The sequence below is a fragment of the Emydura macquarii genome, unplaced genomic scaffold (assembly GCF_026122565.2).
Source record: "Emydura macquarii macquarii isolate MOO-44397 ecotype Brisbane River unplaced genomic scaffold, CSIRO-AGI_Emac_v2 contig_480, whole genome shotgun sequence".
Classification (NCBI taxonomy): domain Eukaryota; kingdom Metazoa; phylum Chordata; order Testudines; family Chelidae; genus Emydura; species Emydura macquarii.
In genome coordinates, this window is record NW_027130617.1 from 4,067,684 (window position 1) to 4,082,268 (window position 14,585).

Here is a 14,585-nt window from a genome sequence, read left to right on the forward strand (position 1 = left end):
ATGGAGAGGATTGTGGCTCAGGGAGAACCCCTGTCATCTCTTGCTTTCAGGGAGTAGTCATTTATTGCTAAAATTTGTCAGCAGCAAAGACCCATTGAGTAATGGGACCACTCACATGCTTAACATTAAGAACGTGCTTCAGTGCTTTGTTGGATCTGTGCCATTGATATATAGAATGTGTTTAAAAGTGAGGATGTTGATTTGCAGAACTGCAGTGAGTGTGGCTAAGAGTTGATGAAGACTGTCAGATGTTAATAGTAAATGCATTTAAATATTGAAACATCTTATAAGATAATTTTAAGAAAGTATAGCCTTTAAAATTATTTGTAGACTATTAATTAGACCATACACCACCCAATGTCGATCATGTCGTTAAACAGATAATAGTTTTCTTCAGTCATCCTTTTGCTTTGTTCTAAACATCTGAATGATTATCCACAGCTAAAAGTCCATATTCAACTCTTGGTGTCTTTAACATGTAATCACTTGTTTGCCAAGCTGCTGTGCTTCTTATAAATGGTTCAGCAATGTAATAATTTCTGTATTAGGTACATTGGTGTTAGCTTATTTTAGACCTTTCTTCTGCTCTTTATACATACACTATACAACAACTTGCCTACGTGGACAATTCACGTTTTGATGATAAACTTCCCTTAATAAATTGCTAGAGTTCAGTTATTAGCCAGACCCTCAACTGATGTAAAGAAGCATTGCTCCATCGACTTCAGTGGAAGCCATTACGGTTCTGTGTCTAGAACTCCGTGCTCACCAAGATATGCTAATATTATATTTTTAATTATCGTTTCAACATTCTGGATAGTTCAGGGGTCTGGAATTCCTAGGATCAGCCCTACGGCCTTTCTTTAGAGTAAATCAAATCAGAATATGGTCTTCGGCGTAATAGCTGTTTTTAAGATTGAGGTATATTGAAAAGGAAATATGATAAAATCTGCAGAGTCACTGATCATACCGGATCTGTTCTGTATCGGGATAGAGGGCTGATTTTCACTAGTGTTTGCTGTTTCATAAGCAAAGAGTGAAGTTAAATGTGGATTAAGTTGAACAAGTGGAACTTTATTAAACTTTATTCCACTGCAGGCCCCATGTCTATGCATCTGTCTAATGTGACATGGCCTTCCTGGAGCAGCTGCAGGTGGTGATCCCCCTGCCACAGACTATCCCAAATTAAAGGAGTCTGTAGCAGCCAGCATGCATAAGGCTGTAAGATAGGGGGTCTGTCCCTTCCACTTTGATTGGTCTCTAGTGAAAGCCCTGTAGTTCCACAGTTTCATTTTACTTTGGTGAGCAGTAGGTTCCCAGGAATTCTAGGATTGCTGTGAGGCTTGAGACGGTGGGGGCGTTTCAGGGTGTTGCACTGTACCCTAGTAAGGTGAAATATTAGCTTTTCTTTTCTGCTGTTGTTGGCCTCCTGTATGACCAGGTCTGTGTACTGCTCAAACTCCTCTCTCCACCAGGTTCATCAGTGAGGTGGGGTTGTGTTTGCAAAATCCAGGGCTTCGAGAGTTCCATGGCTCACGCTGCCTGCTGCTGCACTTCAGAGAACTCACAGCTCAAATGCTGATACCATGTTTCTTTCACAAAGAGTGAAGCTGAGTGCAGGTTAAGTTGCAGAAGTGGAACTTTATTAAACCTTTGCACTGCCCTATCCATATGGCTGGGTTGCTTCCAGCCTAACTCCCAGTGTTCCCTGTTTCCCTGGTGTCCTGACTCTGATCATGGTCCCTCCAGGGAACGTAGGCTCTCTGACTCCAGTTCCACTGATCAAGATACATTGACCACCCTCAAACTTCAACTGAAGTCAACAGGATCTATAAGTACTTAGCACCTTTGAATATCAAGCCCTTCATGGTTTAGTATCATCACCTTTTTGCCTGCTCTGAATTCACTTTATAAAGAAAATTGACAATCATAGGCCTAATAAAGATGTCAAGTATAGGATTCACCCTCTGTAATGACCTGATCGGCAGAGAAGAGTGGATTATGTGAAGTGCCTTATGTTGCTGCTTATAGTAGCTCCTTGTAAAATGACCTTCATTGCTTACATTTCTGGTGTGTTGAGAGTGTCAGTGGTGTTACTCTAATCATTAATTTCTTCCTCCAGAGTGTACTTCATATGAAGGATATTCAAGTGAAAGAAGACAGACTGTGTTTTCCTAATGGTTTTGAAGAAGCAGCATAAGGCTTTAAGACAGGATAAAACAGAGTGACACGGGGAGGTAAACGAGGTTTCTTTGCTTCTGGTGTAACACTACTTAAAAGCTATTTTCTGCTCTCAGTGGTCTGCTTTACAGAAAACCACAGACCACAAATATGAATTAGTGATGGGAATCAAGTATTTGCCTTTTAAGATAAACACCTTAATGGTTTGGGGATGCTACATCAGTGACTCGGGTGAGGATTTTAGGAGAAGAGATGAATGGTGATCAGATTGCTGCCAGCTATAAAGCAACACATAATCAGGTCATGAAGGTTTGAGCTAAGTAAAATAAAAATATTCAGGATTTAAAGAGAACTAATGTGTGACATTTACTTTGGGGATTATTTTCTTTTATATTTTGGCAATCGTTTTAGAATGCATTACAAAATATATTTGGCACATACAAGATAACATTTCCATAACAAATGCAACCCACTCCTAGCATCTAATTTAATGCTTCCAGTCATGTGTGTGTAACTGTCCATTATTTCTGTTCTAAAACTAGAAACACTGACTGGCCTGCAGTAGTCACTTGTGGCAATACATTGTCCTACTGTATAAAATACCTGGGATACAAAATGGCCTGATTAAGGATGTTTGTAATCACTGAACTGGCCACATTATAGGCACAAGGTTTTGGATCTATGTAAGAGGTGTAGGAAAAGGCCGGCTTGGCTCTAGGTAATTTGCTATGCAAGATGAATATGCTCTCACCCACCATTCTATCCCATTTCCCCCCTTTCATTCTGGGATATCTCTCCTTTTCCTTACTCTATCCCCCTTCCTTTCCTTCTCCCTCTTGCATGGTAGTAACAGGTTTCTCCTCTGAGCAGTGCACCCTATCTGAATCCCAAGCTTCTCAGTTGCTCCCCCCACTGAAATCCTTCATTTCTCTCTCCACAAACAAACTGTTGGTGCTTGTGCAGTCTCCCAAATTCATGTGGCACAAATAAATAATGTGATATATCTACTTTGCACTCATGTAAATAATGACACAAGGTGCAGGGCAATAGAGAATTATGCCAATATAGTTCATGTTCTGGAATGAGCAAGTTATAAACCTTTCTTTTTTTTCTTTCATGACTCTGTCAGTTCAGCAAAAGGGTTTACTCATATCCTGTAACAGGGTGACCACTTCTGATGGCTTGTAAGTAATTCACTGCCACTGGGACTGGTTCTCCAAGATGAGGCAGGAGATAATGAAGTACTAATAGCTAAGTCTTTCCATAAAGACTTCACAGTGCACTAAACAAAGGCAGAAGAGATTATTGTTGCTGGAAATGTGTTTGGAAGTCAGTAGAATCAAGCTGGATTCTTTATTTGTTAACTCACAAAATATACCAGCCTTCCATCATTTTGTCTTTCTCTTCTTCTGACTCTACCTAAGGTTCCTCTTGAATTCTCTAGTATATACTGCATTTACAGATCCACTGTTTTTCAATTTATGTTAGAACTAGAGATGGTCAGGAATTTTCAGAAAAAAAACAAAACCGTTTTCTCTCTCTGTCTCTGAGAGTTTTGTAAAAAATAATAATAATAATAATTAATAATAAAAAAATTGAAACATCTTGATCTTGTCCCAGTGCAGAATGGGGAATTTTTCAAAATTGCAACAATTATCATGGGACGAGAAAGCCAATTTCCACCCAGCTCTAGTTAGAACAGTCTTTTCCTTGCCCTTTTCCTATGTTTATGACACAGGCAAGGGTTTGGGGAAAGTATTTTTGGCATACAGGTATTGTTGTCTCTCAGACAACAGTGTGTAGTGAAACATGTTTGTGAGTAATTCTTGCTAATAAAGTGTGGAGTAGGAAACTTCAAAATGAAGAGGATTTTCCTTCAAAGCCTACATTGAGATGCAGAGAGGATAATAAATAGATGTAGGTGAGACATTGGATGTTGCAAACACTTCTGTGAAGATCCAGTTTTTCTATGGCATTGTGTTACTGTTAGGCAGATGATTTGGTTGAATCTGTCAGATGAATGGGACCTCCATGGGCAGACTGAGTACTTGTATAATGGCAAAGCAATGCTATTTACCTGCATACACCTTGTTGGCATTTTCAAAGAAACATAAGGAGGCTAGCTGCCCAACTCCTTCTGAAATTCAAACTCCTTTGGCTATCTTGAAATTCCCAGCCTTAATGTATTAAAGCATTAAATAAGCAAGATTCTCATCTGATTAAATCAGCCCTAGTAACACTGACTTTAATGAAGTTAGTTGGATCAGTTAGGTAGTTAATTAATTAATGAAGATAGTTAGGATCTGGCCCAATACTAGTTTGTATCATCATTTATTTTTTCAAAGTAATGTTTACAGGGCCATTCTCTGTATCATTGTCCTTCATGTGGAATTGTTTCTGAATAAAGTACAGCATGTTACCTTTTTCCACCAGACTGACTGACTGTGAGGTATATGTTGCAATGTACATTAGGAACAAACCCTTAAGGTGCTGTGATAGCTGCTTGGGAAAATGTCAGCTTGTAGCTGACTTTTCTTTTTGTAAATCAAGAATAAAAGCTTGAGATTTTTAGGCCACTTAGAAAAACAAACATTCCTGCACACCAGCAAACATCATTCCTTTCTAAAAATAAAAACAAAAACATTCTGTGTTTTAACAAACAGTTGCCCTGGGATTCAATCATTCTCTTAAGGTTTCCTGTTCTTTCCTTTTCTAATGCAGACAACGAGGAGCCCAAATGTTTTATAACCACTTACATACAGGACAAAGGTAATCAATGCAGCTTTAACAAAATTAGTGATGGCCTAAAATTCTGCAGGGAGTTTATTGTCTTTGTAAGTAAATCCCTTTTGTACTTGTGAACAATTAATGTAATCCTTGAACAGCCATGATGATATGTATCATTGCAGTCCCAAATCTCATACATGCCATTGTTCTTTGGCTGTGCATTGCTTTCGCTTGGAAATGGAAGTGTGTGCTATGTTTACATGGGCAGGCTAGAAATCAGATGATGGATTTTCTTGGTGAGGCTCATGTTTAGCATCGGCTATGCTTGGGCCATTGATTTCCTGAACATTTCTATAATTGTATTAATTATGATGATTTTTTGTATTATGGTGGCGCCTAGAGTCTTCCAGCTGAGATCAGAGTCCTGTTACGGTAGGTGCTGTATGTGCACATATGAAGAGACCATCCCTTTTTCAACCCAGATAGAGAAGCCAGGCAAAGAGGGGGATAAAGGAAGTATTATTGCCCACATTGTAGAGATGGTGAACTGAGAAAAAAGAGAGAGTAAAGATCAGATTCCGCTGCCCTTACTCTTGCTGAGTAGTTCCTTATTCTCAATTAGTTCTGCCAGAGTTACTTACAGACTGAAGTGCTACTTAATGTAAGTAAGGGTGGCATAATTTGGCCTTAAGTCACTTGCCCAAGGTTATGCAGGAGGTCTGTGGCAGAGCTAGGAATTGAATCCAGATCCACTAAACCCCTCTCCAGTGCCTTAACCACAACTTCATCCTTCTTTTGTACATAGGCCTGGAAACTTGATTTGCTCTTGCAAGTCTGAGGAGGGTACAGTTTGCACCCCCATGTAGGGGGCTCTGCTACGGGATTTCAATTTCAAACTATGGCTGCTGGGAAACCCCAGTGGTGAAGACTCAAAGGGGAGTTGATGAATCTGTGTCTTCTCCTATTCCTCCAGACTACTTATACTCCCCTCCAGAGCCAGCAGAACCCACTTTGGGGGCTACAGAGCCAGATGCACAGCCTTTGGCAGAATAGGGGTTGTGAGTGCCTCGCATTGCCACAACCCCTCTCCAGGCAGACTTTCCACGGCCAGAGAGCCCTACCCCCTGTACCTGAAAATGACAACACAGCACAGGGCAGAGCCTGGCCGTATGTTGTAATTGTTGTTTTACTAGGAGCCAGACTTGGACTGTCTTGTTAATAGCAGACTAAATTTCCTTGGGTCAGATCTCTAGTTGATTATTTCAGTAGTTCCCACCATCAAATCAGCAGACATAACTCCACTCACTTTAACCCGATTATGTTTCTCCATACAGTAGGGATCTAAGACTGAGCTATGCGGTACAGAGGCTGAATTTATATATATATATAATCTTCCCTTTAATGTGCTTTCCCCATGTTAGAGCTGATATTAGGTTAAAGGCATAAAACAACATTCATTAACTGTTCAGATATTAATAGCATTCAAAGTAAATTGAGTCAGTTCTAATGCGACTAGTAAACTGTGCTATTTAAGAAATATTAATACAAATGTACAGTTTACCAGGGCCACTTATCTTTATGAACCTTTCTGCTGCAAACACTGAATGAGTCTCCTAATGATATTTAAAAGGGAGCATGTCAGAATGTAAAAACCTCCAATGCAAAGTCTTAAAAAATAATGTGTTGCTGTAGTGGTAAGGTGTTTAATTATAGCACACAAGCACATTAAAATGTAACATACTCTCTAGTTGACAAAGAATGTTTCTATTGGACCTGTTCTGTTGGAACGTTTTATTTGTAAAGTCCAAAAGGGAAATATTTTTACATGGCCCAAATCCTGTATTCTGTTTTCACTCAAAGCTTTTACTGAAATCACAAGGGGAGTTTTGCCTGCATATAACTTCAGTAAGATCTCCAAGATTAGACCTGCACAGAACAACAACAGCCATAAGGACCTGACCCTGCAACGTACTAAGCAAAGAGCTCTTGATTTAGCAAAGCAGTATAGTACATGGGTAACTCTGAGCAGGTGAATTGCCCATTGACTTCAAAGTTAAACATGAGCTTCAGTGCTTTTCTGGATCAAGACCTAGCTGAAAGGGGTTTCAGACTCAAGTCTGATGCCTACAAAACACTTTACAATGGCTAGGCATAGGTGTATTAAGACTGCTGCCAAACCCCACCACTTCTGAGGCACTCAGAGCCCAGTTGCTTTTGCTTTGCTCTTTTGCACGACTGCTTTTCTGATGTGTGGCTTTAACTCCAGTGGCCCAGGATCATGCTGGAAATTCAGAGTAGGTGTCCGAGCCGAGAGTGAGCAGAGATGACTCATCTTGGTACAGAGCGAATTTTGGGCACAAAGCTAAGCATGCCTGAGAATTAGGGGTAACACAAAGGATGTGGAGAAATTGGAAAGAGTCCAGCGAAGGGCAACAAAAATGTTTAGGGGGCTGAAGCACATGACTTATGAAGAGAGGCTGAGGAAACTAGGCTTGTTTAGCTGGCAGAAGAGAAGAATGAGGGGGGATTTGATAGCAGTCTTTAACTACCTGAAAGGGGGTTCCAGGGAGGATGGAACTAGGCTGCTCTCAGTGGCAGTAGATGACAGAACTAGGAGCAATGGTCTCAAGTTGCAATGGGGGAGGTCTAGGTTGGATATTAAGAAAAAAAAATTCACTGGGAGGGTGGTGAAGCACTGGAATGGGTTACCTAGGGAGGTGGTGGAATCTCCATCTTTAGAGGTTTTTAAGGTGTGGCTTGACAAACCCTGGCTAAGGTGATTTAGTTGGGGTTGGTCCTGCTTTGAGCAGGGGGTTGGACTAGATGACCTCCTGAGGTCCCTTCCAACTCTAATCTTCTGTGATTCTATGAAACACTCAATTAGCAGAGGCCAAGGATTGGATGAGTATAGACACTACAGTTGGTTTGAAAAGAGTAATCAAAAGCGAGGGGAAAAAATGCACATATATTTTCCCCAATTTCTGACCATCCCTAATGGAGGCTGAGCTAATCAAAGAATCATAAAAGCTAGATACAGAAAAAAAACTTATTGTTATCTAGTCTATCTCTCTGCCCAGGCAGGATTGTCCTCTATAGTGCATTTTCTAGTGTTCTGTCCCTTCTATTTTTAAACTATTTTATTTTTACCCCTTAGGGGGAATCACTTTAGGATATAACATGCATATTGGTAGGGCAGTATAAGAAATCATCTACAGCTGCTGCTTCTGATGTACCTCTTTCAGTCTGTCATGCTGTCAAACCACCACCTTCCAAGAGCCCTAAATTCACTAATAGTGATTTTCTAATATGGATTTTATCATAAACAAATGCACTATTTTATTATTGTGAACACTGGGTTGGCCATAAACGTACGTCCTGTGTGTTCTTCACCATAAATATTTTATTTTGGAAAAAGATTAGAAATTGGAAGTGAGGAAAAGACTACAGAGTTTCATAGTTGACACACAAATGTTTATTTCTAGTTTGTTTCTAGTTTATTTCTAGTTTGTTAGATTTATGTTACAAAGAAGTGTTACAACCATTGATGCCAAATGTGATTGGTTTCCGACTCTCTTCACCCAGAAGTATGATGACATACTTTATTTTCTTTAATTATGGTACATTTATTGGCTACTTGCACTATTTCTGTTATGAGTGGAGTTACCCTCTTGGCCTTTCCTGGCTAACAATCTGTCTTCTTGCCCCTCAAGAGTGTTTTCTTACATCTAAAATATCTAGAATTCATCAGCACTTACTCTCTTTGCAAATTTGTAAAGTGAAATATGACATGGGAATACCATCAGCTACGGGAGACATTTAGCCAAACACTTTTAACCAGTATATCCCTGCGATAGCACTGAGATAGGGCTCGGTTGCATGAGAACATAAATTGAATAGATCAGTGCATTAAACTATTTTTAACAGTGCACAGATAACATATTTTATGGTGTTATGGCAATGCTTTCTCTTAATGCCACATTCCCTATCCCCCTTTTTATTATTTAATCTACTGTATCAGATCAGGTCTATGCATATGGCTGTAATTTTATTACAATTCCTGTATTTTTACTGTTTCTAGACCTTTTGAATCTAAATGATTTAAATAAGTTAATATGTAAAATAGATCTATAACACAGAGAAGATATATTATAAGCACGAATTCAGGAGAATAAAACTTTTGGAATGCTTTTTCCTAACAGAACCATTTGGCGTTTCACCTTTCAATGTACTTTTTGTCTTGTTTTATGTTCCCATTGCAGGCATAAGTGTAACAAGCTAATTAATAATTTATAAAGTACTTAGAGGAACTTTAAAGGGTTTTGCTTCCATATAAGGATGTTTTAAATAATATTAAGAATCATGGTACTTATTTGTGAGAAGCTACAGTATCAAATTGTTTTTACATATCCTTGGCGGTAAAGGGAAAGCGTATATTGCACCAGAAGGGCTTTTTAATGAAATGTGTCCCCCAGGGGAACATGTAGATAAGCAAGATGGCTTCACTTTTTCATGGTATGCAGTGATTTGAACACAACATTAAAAACAAGACAGGTCGATTTGAATCAGATTGGAAGATAGTTCAGCTTTATCATTTTTAGTTAAATGACATCTATATGACTAGGATTTTTATTTTGTCATTCGTGTATGAGCCTATGTGCAAAGAGCAGAGAATAAAAGATGATCTAATATCCAGGGTACAGAGCTTACTTGAAATGGTGTAGGGCTTCCTACTTATTCATGATTTGTAGTAGTCCTCAGAGAACATTAGTAACAACCTTTCAGAACTACTGATTACAAAGCGAGCTGCTCTGCATATTAACAGCCGGTCTTTACCCAAGAGACTCTACAACCAGACTGACAGTAGCAAAAAAGAAGCATGCCAAGGGAAAAAAGCAAAGCTACTGGATTTGAATAGAATAATAAAGATGCACTTGAAGTAAACCAAGTTAAGTAGGTGACATTGCAAAGGAAGAGTAGAACAATATGGGAGTCAATTATAACACCTTTCACTTTACGAATTACTTTATATAGCTTGGTAAATGGGTAAAATGGAAGGTTAGTAATTGTGCCATCCTACATAGTTGCATGGTTGTGTACTAATCTGCTCTGTGAAACAGATTTGAATTTGCTCTCCAGTTTTTAAGAGTGGAACATACACAGTGGCCTTGATACTCCACTTACATTGGATAAACTTTCATAAATGATTTAAATACAGGAAAAAATACTATCTTTGTTCCTACTTAGGAATTAATTGGGAAACATATACAGTTCTTGCTTTGAGTTCAGTGAACTGTATTTTGGAAAGATCAGAAATTATCATTTTACTTTTAAGGCACAGGATCACATTATATTGTCTGAACTGATTTGATTTTAAATGAAGTCTAGACTTCCATAATAAAAATGTATTTTATCATTATTTCTCACAACAAAAAATAATTAAGAGCCCTTACTTTTAAAACAATGTTTGAAAAAGCATGACCTTAAATTACAGCACTGGAACTATTTAAATTGGGCATTTAGTTAGCCATACATTTGCTTTATAAATCTTGTCTGTTGCAACAAGATGCTGAATATTAATCAGTATACGCAGATTTATGCACAAAGAAATCTAAATTGTATTTTACAGATACATTAAACATAGTAATTGCAATGATGCATTTAAGATGCCTAAGAAACAACATAATTTATTTTAATTAGAGGGGCTACCTTTGGTTTGCAGTATTGGCTTTGGTTAATCCGACTTCCTAAAGGTTATTTATGACTCATTGTTTCCCAGGCAGAACTCCCAGTCTCATCAATGGGAATTCCGTGCAGAGTGCTTCCAGTATTTGGACCTGAGCACCTAAAACTCAATTGAAGTTGGCGGGAGCTGCCGGTGCACATAGACTAAATTTCAGAGTCAATCTTAATGGCCAGGTTGCCCCACTCATGATGGAAACCAGCAGGCGGGCTCAATCTACCCTTCATGGAGAATCAAGCAAATAAAGGCTTGTACAAAGAGCATTGATTTGGGCATGCATATTTAAGTAAGTGTTCTGTGCCTCTAGTGAGAGGTTCAGGAATGCCATGGAGAGCAGCCCCTCTCTCCCCAAAGCCCAATACTTTGTTCACAAGGCTTCAGGGAAGGAAATATTGCTGTGGAAGTGGTATTTCCCCGCCCCATTGGCAGATGAGGATTGCCTCCACTCATGGAAACTGGGGACAATTGAGGACAGTTTATTCTATAAAATCTATTACAGGATATTGGAGAATCTACATGCACCTTTCTAGTACAGCAGGAAAAAGTCAGGACGAGGCAGACACTGCATATAATATTTCTCATTTCCTGCTATAGTTTCTGTATAGATATAATTTCTATATATCCCTGTCCTTAACACAAAAACATACGTTATTTATACAGCTGGGATAACATTACAGTGATGGCAGTTAATAATAATAGAAGTCTTTTCATGTTTTGCTTCTGGAGCCATTAGACTTTCACAGTTGCTGTGGAAAGCATTTTCTTGTGTATTGTTGTGCTTATTACCACCTCTCTCTCTCTCTCTCTCTCTCAGTGCTGACTTAAATAATTACTAACGAGGAAACAGCAGATTAGGCAGTTGCTTAAATATTTGAATGATCAGTTTCAGAATGTATTAATTATTCTGAAAAGCATTTAACACAGTTTAATAAGACAAGGGTATTTGACCATAAATGTCATTTTCATTTTTCTCTGTTATTCAAGAACCGTTGTGAGCTGGCTGCTTAATGGTCTGTATCATGCAGGTATATTATTAGTCCTTGTTGCACATTTTACTCAATTGTCATTAATGTGGTGGAATGGCTTTCCCATCATTCTCCTTTGGAATCCCAGATAGCAAACAAGATCAGTGACAGTCTTATCAGCCACTTACATTAAGCTGCTCTATGCCACTCATGAATCATTGTATTTTCATCTCTGACTGGTGCCTGCTCTGCGTATATATCAGTGCAGCATCAGTATCTCATTTACCAAATTGGTTTGTTCCATTTAATGAGTAAAAAGTGACTACTATTAAATGATCACAATGATTTTAGCTGTGTGTTTCTTGCAGGACATTGGGCTTTTTACTGCAGGTTGTCTTGTGAAGAATGGAGAAATAATCAGACGCTGGCTACTTGGTAGTGTTCTGATGGTGTAAATCAGCCAGACAACTGGCGGATCTAGCCACCTGAAGAATCCCCTAATGTGGGGGAATCCCTAGGCTGCAGGAAGGCAGGCACCCCTGTAACACCCTCCTCCCATTTCTGGAGCCATGGGTTGGGAAAAGTGGGTGTTGCCAGAGTGTTGCACTCAGGGCCATTGCAGCTCAACAATTTAAAGCAGCCTTCAGCCACATTTGCCCCAACCCACAGCACTTAGCACTGCTCACAGACAATTTTTGAACAGGAGTTAAAAATTAAATTCTTGATCATACAGATTATATAATTAAAACCTATTTGCCCAGCTCCATAAATGACAATGAAACAGGCGATGTGTTATCAAAACAAGAAGGTTGAAAATTATCAAGGTAAGCAATAAAGTGAAAAGAGCAATATTGAAAAGGCAAACCAAAATGTGGAGAGACTGAGACATTCAAATGAGTTTTGGAAGGAAAATATTATTGCTAATCCTAGTGCAGAAATTGTGAGATGAGAAGTAAGAGCAAGGGAAGACTGGTTTGTAAAAAGCATGAGATCTAATGTGAAGATGATAAGGCACAAGACAGGGTTTATGAAGACTGAAAGGAGCCAAATATTCTGGCACATAAGGTCTCCTGAAGCACAAATGACAAATTTCCCATTACAGTGGATATTGTTATGTATGGAGAAGAGAAAGAAAAGTCCTCAAAGTGAAATGCTTGGGTCTTACTGTTAAGCAGGCCATGGATTTGGATCTCATTTAAACCAGGCTTATTTTGCTAAAACTTAACACTGGTGGAAGTGCTACAGGTGTAGTCATGGGAGAATGTAAATGTAAGCAAGACACTGGCAGCCACTGGGATTTTAACGCCTATATCCTTCTTGACCTCTTTGATTACACTGCCATTAAAATACCTTTGCCCCCTGTGTTTGCTAGCATTGCCACTGTCAGCACCACCAGTAGAGCTGCCTTGGCAGAAAATTTTAGAAAAGAGAGGCTAGAAATAGCATAGATACTCCCATGGTATGGGATGTTTCTTTTAGTAAGATTGGTGGGCTGTTGCCTTGATGGGGTAATGAGAATATCCACAGTTACATAAAATAGGATTAAAAACATTAGAAGAGACATAAACCCACATACTTCAGGACCATAACCAGGCTCTAGTTGTTGGGGGAAGGTGGCAAGAAACTCCCCCTATGAACAGATTATTTCAAAATTATCTATTACAGGGTCTCGTATGCCTTCCTCTGAAGCATCTGATACTGGCAAATACCACAGATAAATTAATGGTCTGATCGGGGATGGCATTTCTTCTGTTCCTTTGTCCATGTGCATAGTAGACGTGCACTGAAGAGACGGTAACCCACAAAAATAACATCTCTAAGGAAGCTTGGATAGGAGTTCGTATTTCAACAGTACAATGACTCAAAGGGACATTTTCTTGGGGAGAGAAAATAAAGCGTCAGATTGTTGAGTAGCCATTGCCTTTTGGGTGCCACCCTCTTCAAAATGGGAAGATAGGTGGGATTACCATTCTCCCTCTACACCAACCGTGAGTGCTGTCTGAGGAGTGCGTGCTGTATCTTCGTAAGGTGTGGGCAATGGCTGTGTTCCCAAATAGCTCCAATAGGCATTGTGGTTCCCTGAGTCATAAAGCCTCGTGGAGTTCTATGTAGAGCTTTTGGGCTCAGCACTACCCCTTAGTTAGGGCTATATCTCATTAGCGCAGTATGGCCCCACATTTTTCGTGGCCTTCACAGTCTCCTATCCTGGCATACATAGGAGGACTTTAAAGTGAATTGAAGAAAATCATGGTTAAGAACATCTAGATCAAGAAGAAGGTTTGAGGCAGCCTATTGACTATATGATTATAATGTTATGGTCGCCTGGAAGGAACTTTGCAAGAAATACATTGACAGTATTCCATGGGGAATTCAATGTGTGAGTAAAATGTAGTAGTGGATATACAAAGTACTTAATAGGATGACTGCAAAGAAATTGCAATAAACCTGTTCCCATAGGCCCTAATCATGTCAAATTTCTGTCTGCAGTGGAACTTTTCCTGAGAAAAATTTGCAGGTTAGAAGCCTTTATCTCTGTTTTTGCTTTGTTCTACTTTCCAGAATATGAAAGTATTCTTCTGCAGGTGGTTGAAGTCAACTGCCCAATTACTTTATTTCTTTTCCGTGTCTGTGCAACCATTAATTAACTGATGTTGGTGCACTGTAATATCTTGACACTTAGTACAAGTAAATAACATGAAAAAGAACAACCCAGGTCACAGCAATAATAAGGTATCCAAGTAAAGTAAATAAATGCAACAGTCTTTTGCACTTTATTTTCAGCCTTCTGTCTGAAAACTTTTTTGACAACCATCAATAGCATCTTGTTAATTTCCTTTCTGCAGTACTACTGGAAAGCTTTTAAAAGCATATTTTTAGACTAACAGGAATTTAAATTAAAAATCTGAAATTAAAATTCCTCCTTAACTGGCGTCCTCCCTTAATATTTTATCTCATTTATCCCTTTAAACTCC

At 39.0% G+C, this 14,585-nt stretch overlaps 1 long non-coding RNA gene across 1 annotated transcript in view; it reads left to right on the top strand.

Moving 5' to 3' along the window:
• The window catches only part of LOC137146748 (uncharacterized), a 138,613-nt gene that overhangs the window by 53,815 nt on the left and 70,213 nt on the right, over positions 1–14,585 (top strand). Inside the window, exon 2 of the long non-coding RNA XR_010918032.1 lies at positions 2,123–2,237. This is a non-coding gene — a long non-coding RNA (uncharacterized lncRNA). The remainder of the gene's footprint in view (positions 1–2,122; positions 2,238–14,585) is intronic.